The sequence below is a fragment of the Malus domestica genome, chromosome 02, assembly GCF_042453785.1.
Source record: "Malus domestica chromosome 02, GDT2T_hap1".
Taxonomy (NCBI): Eukaryota; Viridiplantae; Streptophyta; class Magnoliopsida; order Rosales; family Rosaceae; genus Malus; species Malus domestica.
This window is the reverse complement of record NC_091662.1, coordinates 7779344-7794963: the sequence shown is the minus strand read 5'-3', so window position 1 is coordinate 7794963 and position 15620 is coordinate 7779344. Positions and strand designations below refer to the sequence as shown.

The 15620-nt window shown below is 36.0% G+C and overlaps 1 long non-coding RNA gene across 1 annotated transcript; it reads right to left on the bottom strand.

The window, feature by feature from the left end:
* Positions 1-13613: 13613 nt before the first annotated feature.
* LOC114825231 (uncharacterized) lies at positions 13614-14513 on the bottom strand. The gene is made up of 3 exons (XR_003773885.2): positions 14375-14513; positions 14169-14291; positions 13614-13650 (listed from the first exon to the last, which is right to left on the bottom strand). It is a non-coding gene; the product is annotated as an uncharacterized lncRNA (long non-coding RNA).
* Positions 14514-15620: the final 1107 nt, after the last annotated feature.

The window sequence follows — 15620 nt, the reverse complement described above, 5'->3', positions numbered from 1 at the left end:
GTACATGCATATGAAACATAGGAGCTCTTGTCTTCTCAAGAAGGTCTCAATTTTTTCTCTCGGCAACCCGTTTTGTTGGGGAGTGCCAACACAACTTGTTTGATGAAGAATGCCATAATTGCTCATATATTGTGACATATTATTGGACATATATTCAGTGCCATTATCGGATCTTAATATGTGAATATTAGATGAGAATTGAGTGCTAACAAGTTTATGGAAATCTTGAAACACACTAGCAAATTCACTTTTAAACTTTAAGAGGTACAACCAAGTGACCCTTGTAAAATCATCCACAAAGGTTACAAAATACCTATATCCATCAAAGGACTCAACAATTGGTCCCCAAATATCGAAATGAATGATTTCGAAAGGATTTCTAGCCCTAGACAAGGATAAGTTAAAAGGTAATCTGACGGATTTAGACAAGTGACAAGCATCACATTGAACCTTGTCTTTACAAAGGTTTGGAAACAAAACAGACATCACTTTTTCGGAGGGGTGAGCCAACGGTTGGTGCCAAAGATGTTGATTTTGTGGTATACTGGAGCTAGCTTGAAAATGCTTGGAAGTCTTGAAATATTTGGCTAGATAATAAATTCCATTAAAAAAAAAACCTTCACCAATCGTCTTCTTGGTGATGATATCCTGAAAAACAACGTTGTGAGGAGAGAAAATGGCTAGACAATTCAAAGATTTTGTGAGGATTCCAACTAATAAGAGTTGACCAGGAAATGAAGGAACATAAAGTGCTATCGACTGTTTGTGGTCTGAAAGAAGATTGATTTTTCCTTTTCCTACAACTAAGGCTCATTTCCCATTAGCTACTGACACGTGAAATGGTATGGACATGGTTTTGAAATCATGCAGTTTGGTGAGTTGATTTTTCATGTGATCCATAGCTCCTGAATCTATAATCCAATAATCATGCACATGTCTAGCATTAAGAGCAATTGAGAAGGAGCTTAAGATACCTAGAATATCACCTTGTGGAACACAATCAGTTTCTGCAAGAAATCCAGCAAACTTTCCCAATAAAGTAGTGTGATCTTTGCTTTCAGACATGGTGGTTTCCAAACAATCATTGTGCAACTGTTTTTTGTGAATATAGGCTGCGAACTCGTTGATCAATACGGAAGGATTTGCTGTGAAATTTATCATCCCTTCACTTGAAGAACCAGCTGCATGGTTGGCTCGGTGGGGGGGGATGATTCAAGCTTTTGTGGGAACCCTTGCTATCCTTTAAAGAGCTTGGCTTTAGCTCTAGATGAAGAATCCAACATCTGTCTCGAGTATGCCCAACAAAATCACAATAGTTGCATTTCAGGTCAAGCCTTTTACCTTTATAAGGTCTTCCTTCACTACGACTATGATTAGAAACATAAGCCCTAGTTTCAGGCATATTCGACTTGATCTCCAAGTTCATCACTTTTTTCCTCACTTCTTCCCTTTGAATGATAGCACACACTCCTGTGAAAGATAGTAGCTCGACATTCATCAGTACATGGCTTCTAAGATCTTCAAACCCTGGCCCCAAGCTTGCCAAGAGTTGAAGGATCTTATCCTCTTTAGCTCTTTTAATTAGGACAGTAGCATCAGTGGTATGGGGTCGATAAATATCGAGTTCGTTCCGCATATTTGTCAATATGCCTTCTTTCAGAGTCATCCAAACTTGCCTTCTTGTTGCAGATTTGCAATGTCTTTCTTTAGATGAAAAACACGAGCAGAGTTGTTTTTACTCCCATACATTTCTTTGACTTGATTCCACAGATGCATGGATGACTCTAAATAACTGAAAATTTCAGCAATTTTCCACTCCATAGAATTAAGTAACCAGGACATAACCAGTTGATCTTTACACTGCTATGCCTCAAATGTAGTAGTTGTGGCAGCCGGTGCCCGTATAGCCCCATTGACATATCCCAGCTTAGATCTTTCTCCCAGTGCGAGATATATGGCTTTAGACCATGGAAGATAGTTGAATTCATTCAACAAGACAGAACTGAGACGTTGGTTTGGATTAACCTCAACGTTTGAACCTGCTGCATTAGCCAGAGAACTTTCAGCTTCAAAGGAATTGTCTTCCGCCATCGTAGCGTAAAGAAAAAAAAGATGCAACGAACAAATTCAGAGTCAGAATTTTTAGAATTCCTGCTCTGATACCATGTTGAATTTTAGATGTATATTTTCTTGTATAGCATTTACAAAGTTGAAGCATACATATGAGAAGGTGATAGAAGGAATAGCCGGCAAGCAACCTCCAATCAGTCTCCTTAAATCACTCCTATAAGGGCTACCAACTAATTCTAGAGTAAAGCAAGCTAGAAATAATATCTTGAATAAGACCTATACCTTAGCCGAGAGTAAGGTAGGACTGATTGATTTGTTCCATTTGGACTTCCATACCTTACCTTAGCTGCTTCTTCCAACAGAAATCATGTTCATTGCCAAAACCTAAAACATAAATCATAAAAACTGAATCTATCAGACTCGTTTCGTATTCTTGAAATTTTTTGTCCTCTCAACAAATTTAACCTGAAAAAAAAAACACAAAATCAGAAGAAAAAAAATCTTTAATTTCTGTACTAAACTTCATGAATCTAACAGCACTGTGATCATCGGGAACAAATATATGTATATATATGTAGGTAGAGAAAGAGAGGGAGATGTTTACTGTAAATATGGAGTTCTTGAAGGTTGAGGGAGATGAATAGTCGGCGAAGTCCAGAGTGCCAGTGAAGAACTGCAATGCTAGAAAGAGACGGAGATGGAAGTAGTAACGGCTATTTCAGACGTGAGTGGTAGTAACAGTTATTTCGGTTAACATTTCCGTCCGCTTAGCCGCACCTGAAGTGCCAACATAAATGATTTGTTTCCTATTTTTTGAATTTCTGGTGCCTGGGTGTTGGCCGGCAGGGAGGCAGGAGTTAGAACCCACGTCGGGTTGGAGACGCGTGTCACCCGTGCGGTAGTCACGTTCTGAGTTTACAAACAGGAAACAGGGTGATAAAGAGTAATGTTGTGGAGATAAAATTTGGGAACAAAATTTATGGGTAAATTATATAAAACTACCTTGAGTCAGTCATAGTTTCATACCCTATCTTTAAAAATTTCAATGTCATACCTCATCTACGAATTTTTTACAATTTTATACATTCCGTCAGTTTTCTGTCAATTCTTTCGTTAAATAGTAACGTGGCTTGAGACGGGCCCACTATCTATTAAAAATTAATAAAATATTAAAAACTTTAAAAAATCATTTAATATTTTTTTTCCCGTCTTCCCCAAACCCAAACCCAGATCCCACCCCACCTCTTATAGCAATCCCATTTGCACCCCGCCTCCCCCCCCCCCGACCCTCCTTCCCTTATCTCATTTGCACCCACTGCACATCCATCATTCCCTCACCCCACCCCCCCGACCCTTCCTCCATTCTCCCTCTCTTCTCTCCTCTGCACATTCATCCACACCGTCCACCCAAAATGACGGCGTGGCGATTCCGCCCCAGCAGACTCGCCCGTCGAAATCCATGGTTATTGGCACAATCTTTGGCCATCGCCACGATCACGTATGGTTGTGCATCCAACACGACCGCTTCTCCACCAAACCCACCCTCCTCATTGAGCTCTCGGTCTCAACCCACCAGCTAATCAACGAGATGTGATTCGAGCTTGTCCGTGTCACCCTCAAATGCGACGCGTCGGGCCGGCCCCAGCTCGCTGATTGCCCACTTCGATCCGTCCCCATTTGGACCGTTCACTGCAACGGTCGCAAACTCGGGTCTGCGCAGAGAAGAAAAACGAGCAAGAAGGTGATATTGATGTTAAAGATGATGCAGTCGACGACGGTCGGAGCCGGAGTAATGCCGGTCGGGTTCTAGGTTTGGGTTGGGTGTGGTGGATGGGATTGCTGGAAGGTAGGCTTGGCAAACGAGTCGTGTCTGTCGTGTTCGTGTCATTTTCGTATAACACCTGTTATCTTAACGAGTCGTGTAGTGTCACACCCGTTATCTTAACAGGTCATTAACGGGTCGGGTCACTTTACGGGTAAAGTGACCCGACCCGTTATGACCCGTTAAGAAATTTTTTTTTTTTTTTTTAAATTTGCACATACCACATATTGCCACATAAATATTACCTAAAAACATTATAACATTTGTCATTTAAGTATTATAACTACACTTGAAAATAAGAGCCTAATAAAAAAATAATACATACACTACTAATCTATTACAAATATTAAATGTGCAAGGATATGCAAAATGAAAGAGTTTTTGTTTTCAAGGTTGTAAGTCTTTCTCAAAAGATTAAATCTCAGCCGATCCAAATGGTCATTAATTTTTAAATTAAATTTAATATATATAATTATAGTTTTTAGGGGTATAAAATTGTTAAATTAATATATATAATTATTATAGTTGATTCATACTTTTACTATGTATATATATAACATAAGATTTTGTGATATCCACATCCACTAGTGTAAATATTTTAAATTGAAGATCGAATTCATTCTTTGTATTCATATATGGTCAAGGACTGTAGCTGTAAAAAAATCATCAAAATCGAGTCAAAATAACCGTTAAATCGTGATTTTTCGTTTATAACCGTCGAAACGTTTTGTCCCGTTACTTGATCTCTGAATGTTTGTTTTTTGTGATTTTTTGCTTATGTGATCTCGAAGCATATACAAACAAGTTTAACGGTTGGGATCATTGAAATTAGTTTCGGAGAATTCGTATCCCATCAAAACAATAGATTGACTAACACTTAGAGTTTATTTATACTTTCATTAAGTATAACATAAGATTTTGTGTTATCCACTTGTGTAAATATTTTAAATTCCTTCTTTGTATTCATATAGGGTCAAGGAGTGTAGCTGTAAAAAATCATCAAAATCGGAGTTAAAATAACCGTTAAATCATGATTTTTCGTTTAAAACCGTCGAAAAGTTTTGTCCCGTTACTTGATCTCTGAATGTTTGTTTTTTGTGATTTTTTGGTGATGTGATCTCGAAGCATATACAAACAAGTTTGACGGTTAGGATCGTTGAAATTAGTTTCGGAGAATTCGTATCCCATCAAAACAATAGATTGACTAACACTTAGAGTTTATTTCTATTTTCATTAAGTATAACATAAGATTTTGTGGTATCCACTTGTGTAAATATTTTAAATTGAAGATTGAATTCATTCATTGTATTCATATAGGGTCAAGGAGTGTAGCTGTAAAAAATCATCAAAATCGAAGTTAAAATAACCGTTAAATCGTGATTTTTCGTTTATAATCGTCGAAAAGCTTTGTCCCGTTACTTGATCTCTAAATGTTTGTTTTTTGTGATTTTTTGGTGATGTGATCTCGAAGCATATACAAACAAGTTTGACGGTTGAGATCGTTGAAATTAGTTTCGGAGAATTTGTATCCCATCAAAACAATAGATTGACTAACACTTAGAGTTTATTTATACTTTCATTAAGTATAACATAAGATTTTGTGGTATCCACTTGTGTAAATATTTTAAATTGAAGATTGAATTCATTCATTGTATTCATATAGGGTCAAGGAGTGTAGCTGTAAAAAATCATCAAAATCGGAGTTAAAATAACCGTTAAATCGTGATTTTTCGTTTATAATCGTCGAAAAGCTTTGTCCCGTTACTTGATCTCTAAATGTTTGTTTTTTGTGATTTTTTGGTGATGTGATCTCGAAGCATATACAAACAAGTTTGACGGTTGAGATCGTTGAAATTAGTTTCGGAGAATTTGTATCCCATCAAAATAATAGATTGACTAACACTTAGAGTTTATTTATACTTTCATTAAGTATAACATAAGATTTTGTGGTATCCACTTGTGTAAATATTTTAAATTGAAGATCGAATTCATTCATTGTATTCATATAGGGTCAAGGAGTGTAGCTGTAAAAAATCATCAAAATCGGAGTTAAAATAACCGTTAAATCGTGATTTTTCGTTTATAACCATCGAAAAGATTTATCCCGTTACTTGATCTTTGAATGTTTGTTTTTTGTGATTTTTTGGTGATGTGATCTCGAAGCATATACAAACAAGTTTAACGGTTGTGATCGTTGAAATTTGTTTCGGAGAATTCGTATCCCATCAAGTTCAATGGTGTATGTATGTGTGTGTGTGTATATATATATATTAAGTAGATTTAAATCTATTTATTTTGTATGTATAATTGACCGGTACACATAGTAGTACATCACGTGTCATTATAAAAATAGTGGGATATATCATGTGCGATAAAAAGTTAATAACTTAAAAAATATATATTCTCACCACTGCACTTCTATTAATTTTCATTTTTCCCTCTCTTTTTTGTTTCCTTTTCAACGTTTCATATAATTTTCACTTTTCCCTCCACCCTATCCATCCATCTTTCCCTAATTCCCTCTCTTTTTTGTTTCCTTTTCAACTTTTCTTATCATTTTCATTTTCCCTCCCTTTTTCTTCAAAAATGGCGACACTGCAGCAGGGAATGGAATGAATCAATTATGGAATCAAAATTCAAATCAATGGATGCATACATATTAATTAATAATTATTATAGTTTTTATAATTCAAAATTTAATCTATATATATATATATAATTATTATAGATAGTTAATATTTTGGGGTATAATTATTATAGTATATATAATTATTATAATTATTATAGTTAATTTAATATATATATAGATATTTATTATAGTTTTTAGGGGTATAAAATTGTTAAATTAATATATATAATTATTACAATATTTTTTTAGGGTTATAAAATTATAAAATTAATATTCTGCTTATCGTGTATCGTGTTACCCACGTGTATACCCGAATCAACCCGTTATCTTAATAGATGCTTATCGGGTTACCCGATAACGACCCGATTCGTTATCGTGTCGACCCAAACACATGTTAATTTCATGTCGTGTCGTGTCGGATTATCGGATCGTGTCAGGAATTGCCAGGTCTACTGGAAGGGGTGGGTGGGATCTGGGTTTGGGTTTGGGTTTGGGGAAACAGGAGGGGGAAGAAAGTGTGAGGGGATAAGGGGTGGGTCCCCATCCAAAAAAATATATATTAAATGATTTTTTTTAATTTTTTAATATTTAATTAAATTTTTAATAGATAGTGGGTTCCGTCTCAAGCCACGTCATTATTTAACGGAAGAATTGACAGAAAACTGATGGAATGTATGAAATTGTAAAAAATTCGTAGATGATGACACTGAAATTTTTTAAAGACAGGGTATGAAACTGTGACTAACCCAATAGTTGAAGTAGTTTTATGTAATTTACCCAAAATTTATAAACTAAATGATGTGTCACCAATAGGAATAAACACTTTTATCAATACTTAAGTAATAAGTCAATCATCAACTTTCATGTCCTTTAATTTCTTAAATTTTGTCTCCTTAGCATTATCAGGTGATAAACGTCAAGACGTCGAGCTATTAGAAACCGGGCCGAACCTAACAACAAAGCCCAAAATAAAAATAGGCCCGCCAATTAAAGAAGAGTCAAAATCATTTTGTTTAGAAGTGCTTTTAAAAGGCTTGAAAGTATTTTTGGAAGTGCATTTTAGCATAAACAATTGAAGTCGGGAAAATGGAGTTGTTCAGTTCATCGTTCTTCCCTGCTGTATTCGTTCTCTTTTTGGTCTCAGCTCCAATTCCAAATTCGAAAGTGAAATATAGACCAGCAGGTACGTTCTCCTCAAACATTTCATTATACTCCCGGTTGGTAGCTTTATCGAGTAAACAATAGGTGTTGGATAGTCACTGTGTCATCCTCAATTGTGAGACTTGAAGGAGCTCAAATGTACACAATCAGCTTTGGATAGGCGTTTTAAAAAATAAATACTAATAATTGCGTTGACATTTAGTATTACGGTCTAGTGGTATTTATCTTCACTTATAAGTGAAAAGTTATAGATTTAATTCTCGTCAAAAGCGAAGTTGAACTACATTATTATGACTAGCCAACTCCCTCACCTCTTAGTGTAAATACTATTGTTTGTTAAAAAAATAAAAATAAATTGCGTTTCTCCTTTCTGAATTTATTCAAATGTGGCTCCAGTTCTGGACCACTTTGTAAGCAAAGTCCCAAGACATGGGTGAAAGAAGTCCATTTTTTCTGGCAATGACACCAATTGCTCACATTACAAAAGGTGAAAAAAAAAAGTCATCAAGTGGGAGAGTAATACTCTCCACCACCACACAGCCGTACAGGACGGGAATAGGATTGGAAGAAATTAATATCTTCCAAAATATGCATTGTTTCCGTTTCTGTAGTTTAGTGTAGCATCCATATGAGAGAGGAAGAACATAAGTCTCCTCCCATCGCATGTGGTGTGACAAAGTTCTAACCAAACAAATCACAAAATCAAAAGAAACAAGTCTAGACTATATTGGAGCCAAGCTCTGAGTAGAAATAAAAAATGGAGTACCAAGCCAACAAGGCTCCCCGGCCGCTTTGTGAGGGACGGCAGAGGAATGTCTATCGTATGCAGCATTACTCTTACTTTGAAAAGAGGTTGTTTCCATAACTTGAACCAGTGACCCTTTGGTCACAAAAGACCAACATTTCCATTGCGCCAAGATTCACCCTCAAATAATAAGGGGAGTACAAAAGAAAAAAAAATGTGTGAAGAAAACCACTTAACAATCTAAAGTGCTTTTGTTGCAGTATTTCAAGTCAAGTAACTTTTTATGTGCAAGATTGGTTTGACATACGAACATGGTAGCATCATGTTGCATTGCATCATGCTGGTGACATGAGGTGAAAAAGGAATGTTTCAGTAAAGAAAGATAAATCATTGTTGATGAAAGCAAGTTGCCATAAAAGTTACTCTCACATTGAAGGGTAGTATAGTATGTTAGAAAATACTTCATAGAAATCACTTTTGAAATGAAATTGCTACGAAAGTTCCTCTCTTTCAACTTGATCACATTCACATTTGAAGGTAGTAGGTAGGAAACTGCTTCGTAGGTAGGAAGAAAAGCATGACTGATATAACAAGAGAGAGTCCATTGTCCATACAATACTGCATATTCGAAGAAATGTCCTGGAAGTTGTTCTTTTGATTTTGGGTCATGACTTAGTTGACTGGGAAACTTTGTTGACGAAAAGTTAGGTTTCATCTAGGTGTCCAGATGATTTACCGTTTCATCAATCTAGGAGATATGTAGACATTTTATTCTCCACCATTTTCTATGTTAAGTTCTGAATGGCTTACTGATGTTGAGAGTGAATTTTACATCGGGCAAAAAAGTGACTTTATATGTGTTTATAAGTAATTGAAATATTTCTTATATTGCCAATTAATTTTACGATAAAATCTTAACTTCCTTCATGATATTACAACAGGTTGTCGCATGTGCGAAGCCCAACGACCATACAAGCTCAACGTCACTCGATTCATGTTGTCCACATGTTAGATTTGAAAATTGGCCGCACATAAAAGAGCTTTTTGAGAATGAATCTCACATCGGATTAACTTACACGTTTTGTATGTGTTAAGTAGCCCTAGGATGCTAAACTCTTTCTATATTTTACAGGTACCATATTATACCATTAAAATTTGATGATTGTTCCAGTTTCTAGTTCATTGGCTTCAATCCACAATCAAAACTTTTATATGGGATGGGGGTTCTCCTAAGTCATGAGTAACCACATTGAAAGTCTGTTCACCGAAAAACAAAAAAATGAAAATCTGTATTCTTTTTCCCTATATTGAAAGTCTAGATTGTTTTTTCCCCCAATTTTAAGTCATGTTGTCGAACTTATACATGTAGGGTTTTAAGTTCGACTTTAATAAATGACAAGTTTCATAAGGATTTATTTATGTAACTTAGTTTAAACCTCTCATCGTTTAAACCTCTCATCTCCTAGTGTAAATATATTGTTGTATGGCATGCCAGACTACCAGTGGTTAATTTGATTTCCTGCAGATTTATGTTTTGTGGTGCTAATTAATATGTGTTTATGAAAGTTTCTTGTAGTCAGCGTCGTCCAAAACCCAAAGTCAGCCAGAGTTGCATTTCAGAAGACCAACGACAACAGTTCAATTTTAGATCTCCAGAGCAGAAAATGGTCAAAACAAAATACCTTTATGGCGTCTACGTGATAAAAAAGAAAGCAACAAAGGCATGAGTACTAAATGGTTATATCAATACCAAGAGGATTCCAAAGGCTATACAAAAGGTCCTGGTATGAACTATGACTTGTATTCTTAATGTGTTCGAAGATGAGAGTACAAACACCTCTCTGTGTAAAGAGGTAGACACTAGAGAGAACAATGTGTGTGGTGTGTAGCATCCATATGAGAGAGGAAGAACATAAGTCTCCTCCCATGTGGTGTGACAAAGGGTGTAACACCAAACAAATCACAAAATCAAAATAAACAAGTGTGAACTTCATTGGAGTCAACCTCTGAGTAGAAATAAAAAGGGAAACCAAGCCAACAAAGTTTCCTGCTTTGCGAGGGTTGGAGAAGGAACGTCTATCGTACGCAGTTTTACACATGCTTTGCAAAGATGTTGTTTTCATGACTCGAACTTATGAACCTTTGATCACAATGGAGCAACATTTCCATTGTGCTCAGGTTCGCCATCAAATAAAAAAAGGAGTACAAAAGAAAAAAAAAAAGGTGTGAAGAAAACCACTTAACAATCTAAAGTGCTTTTGTTGCAGTATTCAAGTAACCTTTCTATGTGCAATATTGGTTTGACATACAAACATAGTAGCATCACGTTGCATTGCATCGTGCTGGTGACATGAGGTGAAAAATGAGCGCGTCAGTAAAGAAAGATAAATCATTGTTGATGAAATTAAGTTGCCACGAAAGTTACTCTCATATTAAAAGATGGTATATATGAAAATGTTTCGTATAAATCACTTTTGAAAAGAAGTTGTCACGAAAATTATTCTCTTTTAACTTGATTACATTCACATTTGAAGTTATTAGGTAGGAAACTGCTTTGCATGTAGGAAGAAAAGCGAGGGCTTATATGTGAAACCTCTCGCCAAATTTAGTTTGTAATTTTACTTTTCCTCTTAAAAAGTTTATGAATTTCATTTTGGTCCCTCATCTATCTTACCTTATCCGGATCCCTTTTAGATTTTCTCTCCTCTCTTCAGCTGCCACGCGGCAGTTCCCTAACCCTTTCCCTTCTTCTCTCTTTCCCCCACCCCGAGACTCTCTCTTTCTCTCAGCTCTCTGTCTCTCACTCTCGAATCTCTCTCCTTCTCCCCTTCCGGCCAAGAAATGTCCTGGAAGCTGTTCTTTTGATTTTGGGTCATGACTCAGTTGATTGGGAAACTTTGTTTACGTAAAGTTAGGTTTCATCTAGGTGTTCAGATGATTACCGTTTTATCAATCCAGGAGATATGTAGACATTTTATCCTCCATCATTTTCCAAGATGAAAAGACGAGAATGAAAATTTATGTGTTTAAGTTATGAATGACTTACTGATATTGAGAGTGAATTTCAAATCGGGTAAAAAAATAACATTACATATGTTTATAAGTAATTAACTTACTTCTTATATTGTCAATTGTTTTTATGATGAAATCTCACGTAATGGACAGCCTAATTTGTCATCCACGAAATTCGAACCTAAAATTTCTCATTTTCGAATGAAGATAAATATCAATATATTAAACCATTAAAATTTCATAATTGTTCCAGTTTCTGGTTCATTGGCTTCTATCCACAAATAAAACTTATATATGGGATAGGGTTCACCTAAGACATGGGTAACCAATTGAAAGTCTGTTCACCCAAAATAAAAATAAAAATGGAACACTACTCTTTTTCCCCAAATTAAAAGTCTAGATCTTTTTTTACCCAACTAATTAAGTCATATTGTTGAACTTATAGCTGCATGGTTTTAAGTTTGACTTTTGTAAATAATAATGTTAAGAAGATTAAATTTTGTAATTTAGTTTGCTATTTTAATTTATAAATTTAGTTTTCCTAGCATTACTTTTTTGAAAATTGTGAGTTATATAATGAGAGAGACGGATTCTCTTTGTGAGGATCTCGGAGATCTTCCAATTATTTTCGTTCATCATACATCGTGCGATCAGTTTTTGTTAAGTACGGTTTATATTTAATTTTAAATAAAAAAATTTATAATAATTTTTTAGCACACGATATATGATGAATGAATATTATTTGAGGATTCTCAGAATCCTTATAAAGAGAATGCTGCCAGGATCCTTTCTTCTATACTGATATATTATTGTAGTGGCCCACTTCTGCAAGTGGAGAACCATGCGTTGAAACACAAACACGAAAACTGACGCGCATGCTCCCATATGCGGTCAGCTTCTGCAGGAGGTGACCCCATCCACGTGGATTGTACGGCCACTAACTGGCTTGAATATTGAGCCCAATGGCTCTGTTGACTAATCCAACGGCAGACGTTCACCACATTTGACACACCCTAACCCGAAGATTAGGACGTGCTGGCCGTCACATGAGCGTGACGTAACCATAAGTGCAGGCGGAAACGATAATATAAAAAAATACGAACCAACAAAAACCACTAATTGCAGTTATTAACAACCTAGCATTCTATGTGCATAAGAGTGTACTAAACACACATAAACAAAGCATAAGCGTCTAGATGCAGTCAAGTAGGACCATAACTAATTTACAACACCCTCGGGTGAATCCTACATTTATTTAGTCTGTCAGAACGTCGAAGAAGTCCTCGTAGGCCACCAACGCCTCAACTAGAACCTGGAGGGGCGCAAAACAGAAAACGTGAGTGGGCGAAAATAAAGCTTTTCCAAAACATTTCATAAATCCACATTTATAACCCCTCTTTGAAAACCTGTATACTTTCCCAGAAAAATAGTATATAAGCATATATATCTCAACCATCTCAATCATCAATCTCATAACAGATTCAATAGAAAATGTGCCATGTCAAATTCAACAGTTTAGTATGAATGCATTAACATAAATCAGGTGGAAGGATAAATCAACCGGAGACCCTACAATGGTCCTGTACGGCTGAATCTAGAGCTCAAAATCTCATCTAGCCGGAGTCACCTAGTATGACCTGTACGGCACTACACTGCACATAAGTCGGAACTACCTAATGTAGTCTATACGACTTAATGGTTAATGTTACGCTCTAGTGCTTCTCTCATCAATCATCTGTGCACATAATCTAAGGTCACCTACCAGTCGGAACCCTTCTAATGGTCTATACGACTGGCATGTCGGAACCACCCCTAGTGGTCTGTACGACTAGCATCTACTTGGATCCAAGGTGAGCATGCGATGCAGGGTGAATAATATAAGCACTAATACCCAGGTGCAGTTTATGAGCTCAACATATCTCAACATCATCATAACAGTAATAATACTCACCTGATACTCACCTGTGCGTCCACATCACCATTTCACATATATGCATCATACAACAATTCATAATATTCATGAAATTCTATGCATGGCAAACCAAACTATATTTCATATCTCATTTCAACATACTTTTCATTTAAGTTGATTTCTGGGGAAATCGAGTATATAGGTATATATATAAAAAGCAATGCCCACTCACTGGTATGTTGCCGGGTCGTAACCCCTTTGACGCCCCTGGAGGTGCTCGTCCTCGCTATAAGTCTCACCTATATGCGAAACAACTATAAAACGTCATTTAAAGCGCATAAATGAAACTAGGCAATTAATTCCTCATACGATGCTTAATTTTGACAAATGAATACTCTAACGCGATCTACACAACCTCACGAGCATCGTAATATTTTTAAAATAATTTTTCTACGTCTCACGCGCCCCCACACCCCGAATTGGGCACGGGTCTACGCGCCCCCGCGCGCGGCCACGTGCGTTGCATGTTGACGGCGTCAGTTAACGCCGTCAGGAATATTCCGGGAATATTCCGTTAAAACCTAACGGTTACCGTTAACGCCGTTAGGAATATTCCGTTAAAACTAACGGAATATTCCTGTTTCTTCTCCGATGGTCTCTCGCCGGACTCCGGTCACCGGAAAACTGGGAATTTTTCAAATTAACTATTCTCACTCGTTTTTCGTCCATTTTTCTCGAATTTTATACCAAATTGAAGCCCTTAACATGTAGAACCACGATGGAATGGTTTTAAGCACTAAAAACCACGGGATCATACCTTCCAAAATTTCAAGAAATCGGCCAAACGTCGAACTAGGTGATTCCGACGTCCAAAACTTCCAAACGACACACTCCGAGCTTCCTTGAGACTTCCTAAAGCTCACTGTGAGCTTAGTTTGGCCTAAAACACAACCAATTCAAAGCTCATGAACAGTACACATTCACGGGATCTTTAGAAACTAGGGTTTTCCAAGTAAAACTCACCTTAAATTGGTACCTACGTGATCGTGGAGTCCTCAGGAATGCAATGGTAGCCTTAAATCTGACGATGGTAGAAGTTTTGGGTGATTTTGGTGGTTGCTCGTACGTTCGAGAGGGAGAGAGAGAGTGAGTGTCTGAGGAAGAGAGAGAGTGACAATATACGGAAAATGGGGAGGGAATTAGGGTGTGAGGCCCTACTTAAACCCCAAACACAAAATTAATACATAGAAATGTAAATCTAAGTCCTAGTTTAAGTTCCTAACACTAATTAATATTCTAATTAACAATAGTTTAGGAACTTTAGGTAAAACTAATGTTGAATTTACGCACCTTAATCCCGTTTAAGGTCATTTTTGTAATTTCACGTCCTCGGAATTAATAATTCTGGGACGGGCTGTGACAACATTTAAGTGATTGAGATGGTGAAATGAGGACTAACTAATTACTTGTCAATTAATTGGTGAAATGAGGATAATTAATTCTTTTTGGTATAATTGAAGCAAATTATTCTTTGTCAACTTAGATTGGATGTTATATATCCATATACTAGTATACATAAATTTATTATAAACACTAACAACACTAGCACAGCTAGATTGGATGTGTTTCATATATATATTTCGTGTGTTTTGTGTATTTTTATTATGTATTTTATATTCTTTCTTATGTTTCATATATATATATTTCGTGTGTTTTGTGTATTTTTATTATGTATTTTATATTCTTTCTAACTTTTTATGAGTTTTTTTAATGTCGATTAATAGTGTAAAAATATTGTTGTGTAAAAATAAAAATCCAAACATGTACATTTTATGGCATGTCGGTGGTTAATTTGATTTCCTGCAGATTTGTGGTGCTAATTAATATGTTTTTAATTTTTATGTAAAAGGAATTGCATTTCATTCATTGCATGAAAAAGAAAAATAATTTGTTCAAAAGAATCATTTTATTATATAATCAAAAGAAAAAGTAAATAATTGTAGTTGAGTTGTTCCCAACTAATAACAGTGTGATGGGACGATGAATTGACCCATCAAGAATCAAGATCACTAGATTTATAAATATCTGGCGTACGAAAAAGGAACAAAAAAAATACAATCTGTTTGATGAAAAGATATTGCAATGAAAGAAACGAGAAGTTTCGTGTCAACTTTAATTCTTTCACTTTATCACAATCACATTGAAAGGTAGCAAGGAAGAAGCTGCTTCATTGGTAGGGAGAAAAGCATGATGACTGATAGATATATAT